Raw genomic sequence first — 16179 nt, 5'->3', positions numbered from 1 at the left:
AATATTCTGTTAGGAGCCGCCCAGAGTGGCTGGGGAAACTCAGCCAGATGGGCAGGGTATAAATAATAAAATTATTATTGTTTTTATTATTATTGGCTCAGCCAAGCCAGAAAGCCCAGGGGAGGAGCTAAGTGGACACAGCATTCACACTGGCCATTGTTTGTCTTAGTGCTTTTTTTCTTAAAAAATGTTTAAGGGTACTCTCATTTTGACTCAAGAGAATCACTATTTTATAGTTCAAATCGGGAGAAATAAATACAGTAAATGGACATAAGTACAAAGATTCACAAAATGTTTAGGGGTATACATACCCCCAGAAAAAAAGCACTGCTTAGTATTATATGCGAATGAGGCCATTGTCAGTGACAATTATGAAACATAACATTCATACTTTTCAAGATGAAATCTGCCATAAAGTTGTATCCCTAGGTGTGAAACTAGCTAAAATTAGTCTAAAATACACTAGTCAATGAATTTGTGGGGGAGAAATACAAAAGATAGACTGATGAAGGAAGCACCAATAGAGAGTCTATTTGACTTGCTTTTCAAATTCAAGCAAAACTCTACTATCAATTCACTTTAGTGGGCTATTGCAAGTAAATCCATATGGTTTCATAAGAGATGTGACGTTCATACTCTTTCAGGTTACTTCAAAGAAGAAGCCAGAACCCCTTTATTGCTAAGAGCAGTTGAGAACAGCAACATAGTTGACCGCCTCATTTTTTGACACAGCTCCACCTTTAGTTGGAATATCAACATAACAGTTAAGCAACCTATTTTACATCTCCAGTTTACTTTCAGCCATTATGCTATTATACTGCTGCACACCACCCCAGTCTCTGAGTGGTTCGAGATTCCAGGGCTTCCAGTTGCTTACCCAGGGTTTGTGTTTCATTCAGAATGAGGAAAAGGAGACTGTGGAGTCTTTATGATATATGGCTTCTTTACATATATACACAACCTGAGCCTATGATGGACTGGTTCACAGCATTTACGCCACTGAAGGGTCTTGCTTCTGCCATAGTCGCAGCCTTCGATTCAAGAGGAAATCAGGCATGGCTCTCTCTCTCTCTCTCTCTCGCTCGCTCGCTCGCTTCCAAGCCTGCTGCCTTGCCTCCAGCTTCTAGCTTACACACACACACACACACACACACACACACACACACACACAGCTGTCCACTGTGGTCTTTGTCTTTCTAACTACCAGGAATACTAGCAATTTGAGGGAAGGGGGCCCACCCATTTGTTATCTGCCACAGATCCACTTCCTTTGTTTCCTTAATGACCCATACTGAGGGTATTGTTTCGCCAGGAAGCTAGCCTGGCTATTCTAAGAATGTGAATCCTTGCTTAGATTTCAACACTTGCTGGATCCAGCAATTAGAAGGGTGTCAGCATACAGTCTATCCTGCCTCTCACCAACTTATAACAATCCATTGTAAGGGTAACTTTCTAGGAACCATTACCAGCAGTTCTTTTTGATGGGAAACAGCTGCCTTTCCCCCTGTCAACTGCCTAGTAAGTAATAATTAGAATCTAAAGGTGTTTAGGAAACTATTAGTATTGGGGAAATGACCAGGGAAGGAAGATAAATAATATTACAGTGAAATGTCTGTTCAGCTGGGGAGCAAGGCATAGAGCTTCCCAGACACATTAGGGTGATTGCTGTCTTTTGGTACCTCATTTGCATGGCATCTCCAAGTCACACTGTGCCATGTCACCTTTAGATGTGCTATGGTATATATTCCTGCTTGAATTTAGTCCCCACCCTCTCTCTCAATTTATACTGTTTTTAGGAAAGCTGATCACACCAACACAAGCCAATTCTTATTCTACCCTACAGCAGCAACTCAGTCCAAACAATGGCAATTTCAGCAATATATCATTGATTTTAGCATGTCAAACTTTGGTGAGTTTTAGCAAAAGGATCCTAATTTTCACAGAATGTACTATGCACACAAAGGATAATACCCTAAACAAGTGTCTTTCACTAGCTAATAAAATATAGTGAAGCCAGTAAAACAATATCCTTAATTCAGTGCAAGAATGAATTCGCAAAAGTTCAGCAGTATGTTCTATGCAAACAGAACTCTAGGTCCTAAGCAATGACTTATGCCACATCTGCCTTGGTAGTTGGTAACAATCTCTTGTTTCACCGTCTCTTTTTATGGACCATGTACTTCAATCCTCCCCAGGGATTCCCCTCCAGGGACGCCTGCCTGATACTGACATTAAACTTTTTGGCACCAGTCAAATACATTTTTAATTCTCCCAGGCTTTTAAATGTATTTTGAAACATATTATTTATTACATTTTAATTAAATACTTTATCTTATTTTTGTAAACCACCCTGGAAGCTCTGCTGAAATGAAATATTATTTACTTTCAAATGAAACAAATACTTAAGCAGATGTTCACTGCCTTTCAAGCTTTGATCTTCTGATGAACACAGATATATATCTATATCTATATATATAGTGCCAAGCTGCTTAGCTGCAAAATAGCTTTTGTATCCTATTGGAGCCAAATACGTGTTAACTTAACCCCTCTTTCTTATGGAGGGGTTCCTAACTGCTGCCCCCTCTTTACCTCACATATTAGCATAAGGAGCTGCTGGATCTGTGTCCTGCAACCATGAATGGTGAACCATCTGGTGAACCACTGAACTGCAGCCTTCTCCTGTAAGCCCCAGAATTGACTTCACACCTCCTGGCTGAGAATAAAGACTCCCTGTTCCAGCTGAGTCTTCCATGAACAACATGGAGTCCCTGAGCTCTGGCAGTCTGGGTTATTTGATCCTGATTTGCTCCAACCTTGCCTTTGGATTCCTCCTCAATCCTAGTGGCGCTGTGGGTTAAAGCCTCAGCGCCTAGGGCTTGCCGATCGAAAGGTCGGCGGTTTGAATCCCTGCGGCGGGGTGCGCTCCCGCTGCTCGGTCCCAGCGCCTGCCAACCTAGCAGTTCGAAAGCACCTCCGGGTGCAAGTAGATAAATAGGGACCGCTTACCAGCGGGAAGGTAAACGGCGTTTCTGTGTGCGGCTCTGGCTCGCCAGAGCAGCGATGTCACGCTGGCCACGTGATCCGGAAGTGTCTCCGGACAGCGCTGGCCCCTGGCCTCTTAAGTGAGATGGGCGCACAACCCCAGAGTCTGTCAAGACTGGCCCGTACGGGCAGGGGTACCTTTACCTTTACCTTTTACTAGATTGCTGCCCCTGGCCCAGACTGTAGATAGGTTAAAGTTGTCCAGTTATCCGGGCTGTTAGTTGGACATTGCTCTAGTTCTGATGCAGAAATCTGAATGTTCACGGTTTGTCTATTTTATTCATGCAGTGGCTTTTAATATTTTTGCATGCCAACACACACACACACATATTATGTATGTGAATGCATACACACAGAAAGTTTGGCTCATCTACTATTTATTTCGGAAAGTTGTTTGCTATGCATTTGAACACCTCTTCAGAGACTGTAGCCAGATTTTGCATGATGGTTCCTGAGATCAAGGAGCAGGTTTTTGTCAGTGTTTGGATGCAACTGGACATCCTTTTGAATCAAGATGGTATATTGGATCTTTCAAAACTCCAGCGATTTTAACCACTGATTCAAAACTGCACTGATGTTTTTTGGTTTCAGCATTCCCATGCAGGGATCAAGGCAGCTAAGAATCAAGCATGTTCTATTGAATGTAGCATATTTATCTGTTTACACATCTCATCATCAATAAACAGTAAGACCAAAATCAGCAGCTGGAACTTCTGAGAGACTGGGGAAAAGGACTTGTCATCACTGCCCATCTCAGACTTCCCTTTTGCTGCTATCAGCCTCCTCTGGAGGAGAGATGTGGGAGTCTGGTGAGAAGAGCTTAACAAGTGGTAAGGCTTCTCCCACATTAAAACACAGAGGGAGTTGTTCATTTTTATTCACCCACTGCTTCACATTTATCAGCAGACTGAGCCCAAGCACTTAAAACAGATTTCAGGACATACCCCAAGAAAGGTATATACACTAGTAACTTCGTTACCGTATTCAGAAATCTTTGTCTGAGTGTTTATTGTTGTTTTATTTTTAATGCTATGTAATGCTTGCATATCATATGCTCTAAAGTAAACAAATATGTATTTCAATGCAACCATGTTGAACAGTTTAAAGATGGCAGTGCATAGAAACCATGTTACAAAAAAGAAAAAGAGTTGGCAGTTCTAAGGCCCTTAAAAAAGCTGCATTGTTGTGCTTAGGACTGAAAATAATGTATGTGAATGAAGACAATATACTTGGAGCCCAAGCTAACTACTGTGAATGTACCTGCTCCCCATCCTGCCCCAGTGCCAATCTCTCTTCTTTGGCCTGGGCTCAGGTTAGCTGAGTAAACTGGAAACATCTTACACAATAATCCAGCTGCAGAAGATGGAACACAGTTAATGTAAATTGCTCAGCAATAACTCTGTTATTAATAACTAGCAGCTTTGAACCTGGTGTTGTTTGGGGATTCTAGAAAAACACAACATTAGTGCAGTTTTGAAATCAGTGTTTAAAAATTGGTGCAGTTTTGAAAGTTTCTGTCCAACATCTTGACTCAAAATAGCGTTCAATTGTCCCTAAACATAGTCAAAACCTGTTCCGAATCTTGCATAACATCGTGCAAAATCTGGTTATGATAACTTAGAGGGTGTCAAATGCATAGTAAACAAACAAGTTTCCAAAATATGGAGATGATGATGATATGCACAAGTGCTTCAATTTATCCTGTAGATTTTTTAAAAATGTTTACTTTTTTCTTTGAACAATACATCCTAAGTTACATCAAAAACAGCTCTGAAATGTCCCTTTGCTTGCAGAATTAGTTGTGCTGCTCTTTAGGTGTTAGCTAATATTAATTATACCAAAAGAGTGATCTGTATTCAGTCTGCCTTTCTCTTCCCACTTACTGGGGAGTAAGAAGCATTGAACCTAATGGGATTTGTTTCTGAGATGTACAGGATTCCACAGACAGTGCTATAAATATTACTGATGTCCGGTCAAAAGTCCAGGATTGTCCAGACATTCAGATGAAAACTAGTAGCCTATAATGAGCTATACGAGATGGTAATTAATCCCATGCAGCAGGTACTAGGTTTCTGGAAGGTTTCTGGAGCTTGGGAACTGTTGTTATTTTGCTTGTGTAGCTACAAATAAATAAACCATACTTGCCGCCTGTACAGCCGTCTCCCATAACCGCTAGTCCCTACAATGTCATATTCTCAGCATACACTACCAACAGTTGCTTAACAGAATTTTTCAAGAATGCACAGCTCCCATTTAAGCACCAATAGAAAGGTCAGATTTTTTTCAAAAGTGCTGAGCATGCAGCAGCTTCTTTTATGCCAGCTATCTAGTTGCACTGCCTGATAAATGCCCCCTTCTCCCTCCTCGCTTATCGTATCAGGCATTTAGTGCTGCACTTAGTACCTGAAGGCACCCCCACAACGCTCTAACTTTCATCATTCCTCCAGCTCTAATCCTTGTCTTTTTCTGAACCCATAGCTTGACTTTTGCCCTGCTTACCTGTTCTAGTTCTCTGCCAAGCTATTGACTTATTTCTTTTGCTTGTTTTGCCTGCTCACCTGATTATACAGGTCCATGAGTTCAGGGAGAGGCTATAGCAAAGTGGGAGAAAATATGCTTTTTCATTCCTAAGGTCCCATGTTAAATCTTTGCATTTCCCAAGTTCAGGGCTCAGTCCTTAAGGAAGTTCAAAGTCAGGCTTCAACACCAAACCACCAAATTGCAATTCATCAAGAGGTTCAGTGCTATAACTTGTAGAATGAATGGATTTTTGATCACACGACACATGGGAATTGGTTACCAGTGGCAGGATGTCTGTGTCATCAGCAGCTGTTAAGAACCACATAATTGTTATACTGTAGTGTACTTTTCTGCATTTTGTTTCTTTCTGATCCCACTGTTTATCAATCCCTCTGTCATGTGTGTGCGTGCGTGGGTGTGTACATCCACCTGCAACAGAAGATAACACTTACTGCATCTGATGCGGTGGAAGTCTGTGAAAGCTTATATCATGATAAATTTGTTATTCTTGTGTCACAAGACTCTTTGTTGTCTTTGATTTGATGAATCTGTCTGTTGCTCTTGGGAGCCTGACCCTTCTTCCATGCTTTAAAGGGGTCTACATAGGATTCAGAAGAAAGGGGCTTATGTGATTTCTGCAGCAAGTCGCCTACTCTTGAATGCGAAATAACTGCTGGAGAATAAGGAGAAAAGTGACCATCACATGAAACTGGGGTGGCGGCTGCCCTGAGGAATGCATGGGTCAGAATTTGGCCAATCACACCTGTGCAAATGTTCTAAAACAGAACTGTGGAAGGGAGAGAAGGGACAACAGGGCACACAGCAATATTGCATCATGCTTCACCACTGGGGTGGGTAGAATATAGTGGGATGTGCACCGAGAGGACAATAACCCCAGCAGCGTGGAAAGTCAACTGCAATTCTGCCCATAACTCACACTGGAAAAGCCATGATTGTGTAGCACTAGGAGACTTCTGCCTACAAAGCACTCACAGTTATTACATTTAATAACAAAATGTGCGAGGAACTGAATTTTCCCAAGGGCTTGAAATAACCTGGAGGGAGGTGCCCAGCTGCTAGCTACAGTTTCTAGCCACAACTATACATTCAAGAGCAGCTGTGAATGGCATTAAAAATAAACCTGACAGGATGAAATCAGCAGTTTGTTTCCCTAAAGGCCAGATGGGAGTGGGTAACATTGGTGCACCTATATTTATGGGGGGGGGGGGTTGGAGGGGGTTGTGTGCAGGTGATGTTTAAATTGAAAACTAGTTGCCAGCCTTCAGTTTCCCCCTCCCTTTCTGTCTTGCTTTCTCCTCTGGGTCAGGGAGATGCAAGGCTCCCTTGTTCGCAGGTCTTTCTGATGCACAGAACATAATGGGAAGCAGCTGAAGCAGACATGGCTGAAACAAAGGCTGCATACACATTCCTGTTGAGCCTGCCTCCTCCCTACCACCAAAACCCCTGGACTTATATTTACTACAGAACACTGAAATCATAGTCACTGTCCTTCCCCAACACTGTAATTTTCCTCGCTTGACAGGCCTGTCAGATTTTAAGATTGGATGTAGTACTATTCTTAACTGCACTCTCTCCTTCCTCGCTGACCCACAGATCTGTGTGGCTGACAGGCTTCTAGCACACAAGGCCTGCCCCAAGGGGGGGGGCACGTGCGGGCGACACATAATTTGGCAAAAGCGAGCTATCAAGATTGCAAGGTTGTCCTTTGTGCCACCAGAATTTGTGACAAGGTAATAAACATTTCTGATAAAACCTTTGCACCACAAAAACGGGTTGTACCCTTTAGAGAAGCAGGCCTGTACAGCCCACCAGTCCACATGCAATCCTGCAGCCAGGTACGGTGGCTCACCAGGGCCAGCATAAACCTTCTGGTTAGGATGTCCACCTAGGTGAGTGAAAAGCATTGTCAGCTCAGTTGCAAACACACTGGGTGGCCTTAGGAAAGCCACTTTCTTGAAGTCTCGCTGCTCGTGGGATCTGATCTGCCTTTCAGGCTTGGTGCATGGAGCACCGTAACCCTGAACTGTATCGGGATGTGTTTGAACAAAGTAGTGTTTCTGAAGGATCAGTGGCCTAGCTCAAAATAATGCATCCTCTGATGGCATGGTAACTTCTCTCTAGAACCACAAAACCAAGCTTCTAACTCAGAGGGGTAATTGCTGTTCTAATTGCTTTGAAAACATTACTGCCCTGATGCCTTGGCTTCTAGGCATTTAGGTGGGTGGCCCTGAGTTCACCAAGTGTTAGTAATTATAAGGAAACAAATCTGCAAAAGGTCCAGTGGTCATTCCTGGTCTGCTTTATTCTCCTACCCATATCTTGACTTTACACAGATGGACTGCTACACAAGTTTTATTTATTCATAAAACTATTCCTATACCACCTTTCACTCCAGAGAGTACCAAAGTTGTGTACATCAAAAACAATAATAAATCACAAAACGTATTAATTAAGCATATCCATAAAAAAAATATCCTTGAAACAGTAGTGTGGAAGACAATAAACTAATGATTGTCCATGATGATAACCTATCAATATTAGCACCCATTTCAGTAATCAGGGTGCTAAAAACTGGCATTAACGGCCTTGGATATAAATTCCATATATCTCACACTTCAAACTCCATGATAGTAAACAACTTTTTCCTCTTCTAGGTTGTCAGATACTGAGAACAAGGAAGACAGGGAACAGAACCTGTCTGCTCCATTACATTTATTAATTGATATTCGACATATTGCCTTCAGCAGCCCTTTTATTCTTAAGACACACCGATAAAATTAATAATTGAAACTGAATATACAGGGATTACAATATGTTAGGATTAAGGAACTACTGCAGGCATTCAGGCATTTAGCATTCAGCCTGAAAAGAACTGCCCCGTGGCAGAGATTCACACCGACACTTGTCTGAAGAGCACAGGTGCGGCAGTTTTGTCCTTTTGTTCGAGAGGTGATGGTAGAGCTTCATGCTGCTCCATGCCAAACTCACTCTTCCTAAGGAAAGAGGGCATAGGAAAGTGAAAGTTCTCTCCCTCTCCCTCTCCCCCCTCACCTGAGGGACCTCTAGACTGGTGGGGGTGTGTGTGTGTGTGGATGCATCCTGTGTCGTCGATGCAATAATAGTGCATTACTGGTCCATATGCACATGATTCTGCTTCATTAGGTCTTCTGCAGTGCTTACCCACTGTTGCCATATTATTGCCACCTGGAGGGCCCTCGTCCACTATGGTGCAAACAAGTCCATTCCCCACTTGCCATAACATTTGTCCAGGAGGAAGCCATGGGACATGGGATTGGAAAGGAAAAGAGTATGTCTGCCCTGAGGGGCAGCTGGAGTGGGCCTGAGTTACCTTTTGTTAGTTGTCCACTACAGACAAGTATTGTGGGATGGGATATATGGAATATGATGCCTGTGGGTTCCATGGCTATTTGAGATATGGATTTCAATAGGAATCTGTAAAGCAAAAATGATATATATATATAATAGTCCCTGGTCCTGGTCCTAGCAATTTCCTATGTGAAATCCCATTTTGTAACTGACAGTGGCCTCTTCTAGATGTGAACTCTAGGTTGTGTCTAATACATTTCCCCAAATACCTAAATCACAAAGAGACAGACTAGGCAGATCCACCTGTCGAAAATGTTATTCCATCATCTCTCTCTCTGTAAATGTATTACAAAGCTTGGTACGCTTGTGCCTTTGGCCACAGCTCTCCCACCCCACCCCACTGCCTTTGCTGTGTTAATTGAAAAGGTAAAGCCCTACAGGAACAGATTTGTATCAGTCACTTATAAAACATCACAGACATTTAATGGTATGATACAGATGGCAGAATACTGGATGCTTGAAGTAGCACTGAACGTATTACCATGAGACGTAGATGCTGTTTGATGCACTTATAGAGCTCCATTGACTTTTTACAGTAATAAAGTAATTAAAAAGCCTTATCAGAACCAAATATCCCCAGTTCCTTTGACTGATGATGGCAACAATGAGTTGTGCTAAATTTATTATTTCGATTAAGCAGCTGCTGCTTTGTGATTCCTTAGCTTTCATATTTCTGTTGAGACAGTGTAACCCAAATACACTTATGAACTACTGTGTGCTGAAGGAGGATCTCTCCCTCTCCCTCTCCCTCTCCCTCTCCCTCTCCCTCTCCCTCTCCCTCTCTCTGTTTGTGTGTGTGTTGTAAATGTAATGTAGAATTTATGTCTGGTTTGTGAACTTCCTCTGATGCCTCCTGAAGTCAACCAGCATTTCTCATTCATTCATTTGAGCCACAATTCTAGTGACTTGCCGTTATCATTTGGGTTTGGGTACCACCAACAGGCTCCCATTGTAGTAAACCAGACTGCTTGCAGGCCAATGGATGGCTGCACTTCCACTTTTGTGCTTTGCCTGGTCTCACTGGTAGCTTGTTATAGGGGTAAAAAGAGTGAGATGAAAGGAGGCAATCACAGTACATACATGTGTGAAAAATGCAATGTGAAAAGATCCCCAGTGGCAAGTCCTTGTGCACACCAGTAGAAAAAAATAGGACTTATCTGAAGTCAGATCACTGGTCTGTCTAGCGCACAGCTATCAACAGTAGGGCTGCCATACGTCTAGGATTACCAGGATTTAAAAGGTAGAATTGATGTCTGGGAAGAATTTCCAAAATGCGATTTTTTTTTTATTTATTTATTTATTTATTTATTTATTTATTTATTTATTTATTTTACAAAAACCAGCTCAACAACTTTCGGGGTGTCCTGGTTTTTACTGTTTAAGATATGGCAACCCTAATCAACAGTTCTTACATTATGGGGACTGAACTAGAGCATGTGGTCTAATATTCTGCCAAAGTCCTTAGTCTGGACAATCATAGCCCTGAGTAAGACTCCTATCCTATACACACCTGGACATAAATCTTATTAAACTCCTTAATAAGAGCCAGTGTGGTGTAGTGGTTAAGAGCGGTGGACTTGTAATCTGGGGTTCACGTCTCTGCTCCTCCACATGCAGCTGCTGGGTGACCTTGGGCTAGTCACACTTCTCTGAAGTCTCTTAGCCCCACTCATCTCACAGAGTGTTTGTTGTGGGGGAGGAAGGGAAAGGAGAATGTTAGCCGCTTTGAGACTGACTCCTTAGGTTAGTGATAAAGCGGGATATCAAATCCAAACTCCTCCTCCTCCTCCTCCTCCTCTTCTTCTACTTCTTCTTCTTCTTCCTCCTTAAGACTTACCGATATTTCTGAGTAGACATGCATAGGACTGCACTGTAAAACTGCAGCCCTCAACATATTATGATGGATTAAACCCCACTGGATTTTCAGTTTTAATAAATTGTTCTGCTCTTCAAATAAATTCCATTTGTAAAACGAGTCCCCCGCTGCAATGGGAAAGCACGCCTTGGTTTAAGAACACTTTTGTTTAAGAACAGACTTCCACAACAGATTAAGTTCATAAACCAAGGTACCACTGTATGTATTTATATATACCTACACATTTACAGGCATTTGAATTGTGTGCCTCTGTACTAGACAATTTACACTCATACAGTCAAGCTCAGATTCAGCAGAAAAACGCAAGGGGCCAATGAAATTAAGTGACATATATGTCATCATGCTACAGGCCATTAGCTACCATATTGGGCCGAATATAAGCCGCACCCGAATATAAGCCTCACCTTTAAAATTGGAGGGGGGGGGAGAGAAAAAAATAAAAAAATACCAGAATATAAGCCGCTCCATTCCTCACAGCTCCTGGCTGCATACTGAGTGGGGGGGGGGGGGGAGTTGTGTTGCATTGCCAGCGGCCTTCCCCCTTCCTTGCTCTTTCCCTTCCTGGCCTTGGGGGAGAGGACGAGGACTATGTACAGGGCAGGCGCCACTTTGCCATGCTCCTGCCTGCATACTGTAAGGTCGGGAATATAAGCCACACTTTAACTATTCACTGTCAGAATTTGGGGGGAAAGTGAGGCTTATATTCAGGCCAATACGGTAAACAAAAAACAGAAGTAAAATATCCCAGGGCATATGCCAACTGATTGTTGACTAATTCTTGCCACTTTTCATTATTTGCTTTTGGCCATTTGCTTATTCCAAGAAAACACTTTATTCATTTTACTCTGTTGAACAAAAAGCACCACAAAATCAAGGATGGTGAAGGGCTAATAGAATAGCGGCAGAGAATCTGCTTTGCATACAGAAGAGCCAATAATAATAATAATAATTTATTATTTATACCCCGCCCATCTGGCTGAATTTCCCCAGCCACTCTGGGCGGCTTCCAATCGAGTGTTAAAAACAATACAGCATTAAATATTAAAAACTTCCCTGAACAGGGCTGCCTTCAGATGTCTTTTAAAGATAAGATAGCTGCTTATTTCCTTCACATCTGAAGGTTCCACAGGGCGGGCGCCACTACCGAGAAGGCCCTCTGGTTCCCTGTAACCTCACTTCTCGCAATGAGGGAACCGCCAGAAGGCCCTCAGCGCTGTATCTCAGTGTCTGGGCAGGACGATGGGAGTGGAGACACTCCTTCAGGTATACAGGACCAAGGCCGTTTAGGGCTTTAAAGGTCAGCACCAACAGTTTGAATTGTGCTCAGAAACGTACTGGGAGCCAATGCAGATCTCTCAGGACCGGTGTTATGTGGTCCCGGCGGCCACTCCCAGTCACCAGTCTAGCTGCCGCATTCTGGATTAATTGCAGTTTCCGGGTTACCTTCAAAGATAGCCCCAAGTAAAGCACATTGCAGTAGTCCAAGCGGGAGATAACTAGAGCATGCACCACTCTGGCCAGGTTCAATCCCCAGCATCTCTAGGTCAGTCTGTGCCTGAAACCCTGCAGAGCCAGTCCTTGTAGACAATACTGAGCTGTCTCAGTATCTTATGTCTGTCTCAGCTTCTTATGTAACTGAACCTTCCCATTGTCATGAGTTAAAACAAAGGAGATAGCAGTTTTCTAGATACAGCTGTAAGTCCTGCACCTTCCAACCGCTCTCCCTTCTGCATTTTAATGCTAAATATTCTTCATATCCCATGCACTCCAGCTGCTTGTGGTAACTCTGGGAAGGATGTGGTTGACCAAGAGTCATATTCTGCCTTTGCCCTCAAATGCTCAATTAATTTCCCTTCAACTTAAACACAAGGAATCATTTTCCACCTTCCACTCAGCATCTATTTTTAGTAAGCGGCATTTGCCTTCTGCTTAGTTACCAGTATTCCCTCCTAGTGCAAATCTGGCAATGATATCCAAGTAGTAGGCAAATGTTCTAATTAAATCTACAAGGAGAGAGAGGATATCTGAAAATCAGAAACTGGGTGCTAATTAAAGAAGGGAGGGGGAGTAAGCTACAAATTAATGTTAGAATGAAAGAACCTTCATTTCCCCTGCCCTACCATTTTTCATGTTTTACATTTCCCCCAGCACATGCTCACTTCCTCTCTCATCATAATACTAGAACCTAGGACATCTAGTGAAGCAGAATGGTGGGAGATTCAGGGAAGGCAAGAGGAAATACTTCTTCACAAAGCACATAGTCAACACAAAATGTTTGGCCACCACTGAAACGGCCATGCATTTAAGATGGGTTTCAAAGGGCATTGCCTGTCATATTATAGGAAAAGGGTAATTCCACCCAGAATAATATCTTCCTTGCTAAGCAATAGTTATTCAATCAATCAGAAAAAACAATAACAAGTTAACAGGCAGTGAGTAAGTTCCACTGAAATTAATGGCATGTACAGCAGTTTGAGTAGAGATTTAGCAATCTGGATATTCTACATCAATGGATGTAAGTCTCATCTGATGACTTTCCTCCCACCTTAAGAAAGATACATCCTGTGAACTGTTTAAAAAATATGCTGCTTCCATCAGGCCTCCTCTCCCTCAGCTGTCACCTGGGGCAGCCATTCCACCAGACTGCCTCAGTGGGAGAGATGGGAAGCAGGGCTTATTCCATCAGCTTTGCCAAAAGACCAGCTCCATCAGCACCCCCTGCCCCTGAACTCTGCCGCCTGGTCACTGTAAGAATTTGTGCCTGAGTTTGATTTTTCCCTCTTCCTTCCCTGTCCTTTTCCTTTGTGGGCCTTCCCCCACCCCCATATTATAAGCCTTTGGGCAGGGACTGTCTTTTTAAAAACTGATTGTATATACAAATGCTGTGAGTAAATAAAATAAATAAAGGTGAAGTGTGATTACATTATTATATGTGTGAACAACCCCTTTTGTACGTAAGCCTCAGAATAGCTAATTAAAATGGCAGACTTTATACTATTCTAAATAAAGACAGTTAACAAAAACAGATTGACTAGATAGTTACATAAGAGCCACATCTTTGCATACATATGGTATATTCGAAAACACTGGTTTGCTGGGATAACATGAATGTAGATATTGGTGAGGGCATTAACAGTGAAGAATTGAGTCAGAGAGGGGTTGGTTATCTTCTTCTACGCCCAGTGATTTTTCTCTGCATTTGCCATCCTGAACAGTAGCTGTTGTGCCTTCAGATCCTAGTTTGGAGGAATAATTTAAACAGCTGGTGGGAAAGATTTCCAGGAAAGATTCAGGGAGGGGGAATACTTCACCCTCTCCTGCCTGCAGATTCTTGCCAGCAAATGCCTCTCTGCCCCCTCTTCTTATTAGCATTATGGAGGTTCACATAGAGTGGAGGGACCCTGTGTCTCTCTGGTAACATTTAATTCTGCTCTCAGAAACCATGAGAAACATTAAGTTTCGGCTAGCCAGAAGATCTGGCTGTGTAACCTTCAAAATCAAAGGACACCATGGTTTATTTTGGGTCGAATAAGGTGGTAAGGTGACTGCTTACAGGTAGGAAGATGATGTACAAAGAGTGATGAAGTGGGCTGAAATGATAATGATTTCTTAATCATTTATGGAGAAAGGGAAGAGATGAAAACGAAGCTGGGCTAATTAGGCTAGCGTGTGCTACTCAAATGTAATGGGACCGGCAAGTGTAAAAGACCAAGGTCAAAATGGAGATTCTTAAGTGATGAGACAGGAGCAAAGAGAACTCAAGATATGAGGGAAAGAGTCCCTTGGCACCTTAATTACACGAACTACTAAAGTACGCACTCCAAAGTTAAGTTGGCTGCCTTTGTCCTTTTAGAAATAATAATTGTCTCCCCAACCCCCTCTGCATGGCAATTAGGCTTAGAAAAAACGGTTCTCTTTGTGTGAACTGAAGATTTTTTTTCTAAGCATTGTTGCCATGCAGTGGGGCAAGGGGAAGTGAGAGAGAAGTAAGGTGTTTGCGAATGCAGAAAGAAAATGGGTGGTCCATTGCCAACCCAGACCAAACCCCCTTTTGGCTTCTACCCTATCCACCATTGCCTTTGCCCCCACCTACCCTGATATGCAATCTCCATGAAATTTCTCCTGTGGAAGTGCAACCCTCAATATAACATAACCTTTGCAGTAGGCTGATCAAGTTAGTTTCCTAAAATAGATTCAGATTAGAATCAAATTAGACATTATTTTTTTTTAAAGTGACTGTGTCACGCTTCTCAAACATCATTCTAGTTTTCTGAATGGTTGGGTGCACACACTCAGACTTCCCGGTGTCCAAAAACTGGAATGCTAGTCAGCATAAAAGTATGGGGAGCAGGGATATGGAGCTTAAAATTATTTGTGCAAATACCCCATTGTGGCTGACTAGTATGGTAGGCATGACTTACAATGACTTGCAGCAGGGAGGGCTAACCTGTGTCTCCTCACTCTGAATTAGCTGGACTCTATCTCCCATCATATCTGACCATTGTCCATGCTGGCTGGGGCTGATGGGAGTTGGAGTCCAGCAACACCTGAAGGGCCACAAGCCTCTTCCCCCACCCGCTCCAGGAAGGCAAAATCCATCCATCCGTCTCTCCCTCCCCCCCTCTCCCTCCGTGTATGTGGGTGGGTGGGTGGTGCTTTTTTCTATAAAAATAGGTGTCGGAACTCACCATGAAGTTGCTACAGAAAGTCACCGGGCAACTCTGGTCAGCCCTGAACAGATGCCAGCTTGACAACAACCACATTTGCTGCCCGCGTAGGTAATAAAAACTATGGCAAGCTGTCTCCCTAACTGGTTTAGGGGGGTCGCCCCTGGGTTTGGTGCAGGTCAAATAAATGCGTCTCCACCTCCCTAGTTCTCTTAGATTCAGGTGGGTGGCAAGGGCAGTTCAGAAGGGCCTTCACGCAAACACACACGTGTGCAACAGTAGAGGCCAGGCTGTAAGGCTTAAAGCCCACCTTTGCTACGCAGGAGATGGATTGAAGAAAAGGAAATACGAATTTGACCCACTCCATAGCTTGACCAATTGTGGCTAGGAGCTAGGTGGCATCATAGATTAAAAGAAGAAGTGTAGACTCACACACACTGACCAGCTTCCATTTCGACTTGAAATGTTTGCTTGGGGCTTCTCAGAAGTACGTAAGGGCAAGAAGTAAGTGGGGAGAGCACTGGTCCACAATGGTGCTCACCTGAAAAAAAAGCATAAATCCAGAAAGGCAGGACTCTTTAGCATGGTTTGAAATTATGTGATAGATTGCTATGATAGGAGCAATCATGCTGTCTTACTTACGTTAACTTGTGTAATTTTGTGTGT

The 16179-nt window shown here is 42.9% G+C and overlaps 1 long non-coding RNA gene across 1 annotated transcript in view; it reads left to right on the top strand.

Moving 5' to 3' along the window:
* The window catches only part of LOC307224235, a 44508-nt gene that overhangs the window by 15277 nt on the left and 13052 nt on the right, over nucleotides 1-16179 (top strand). The window lies entirely within an intron of this gene.

The sequence above is a fragment of the Podarcis cretensis genome (genome assembly GCF_951804945.1).
Source record: "Podarcis cretensis genome assembly, chromosome: 1".
NCBI lineage: Eukaryota > Metazoa > Chordata > Lepidosauria > Squamata > Lacertidae > Podarcis > Podarcis cretensis.
This window is presented reverse-complemented; position numbering and strand designations above follow the sequence as displayed.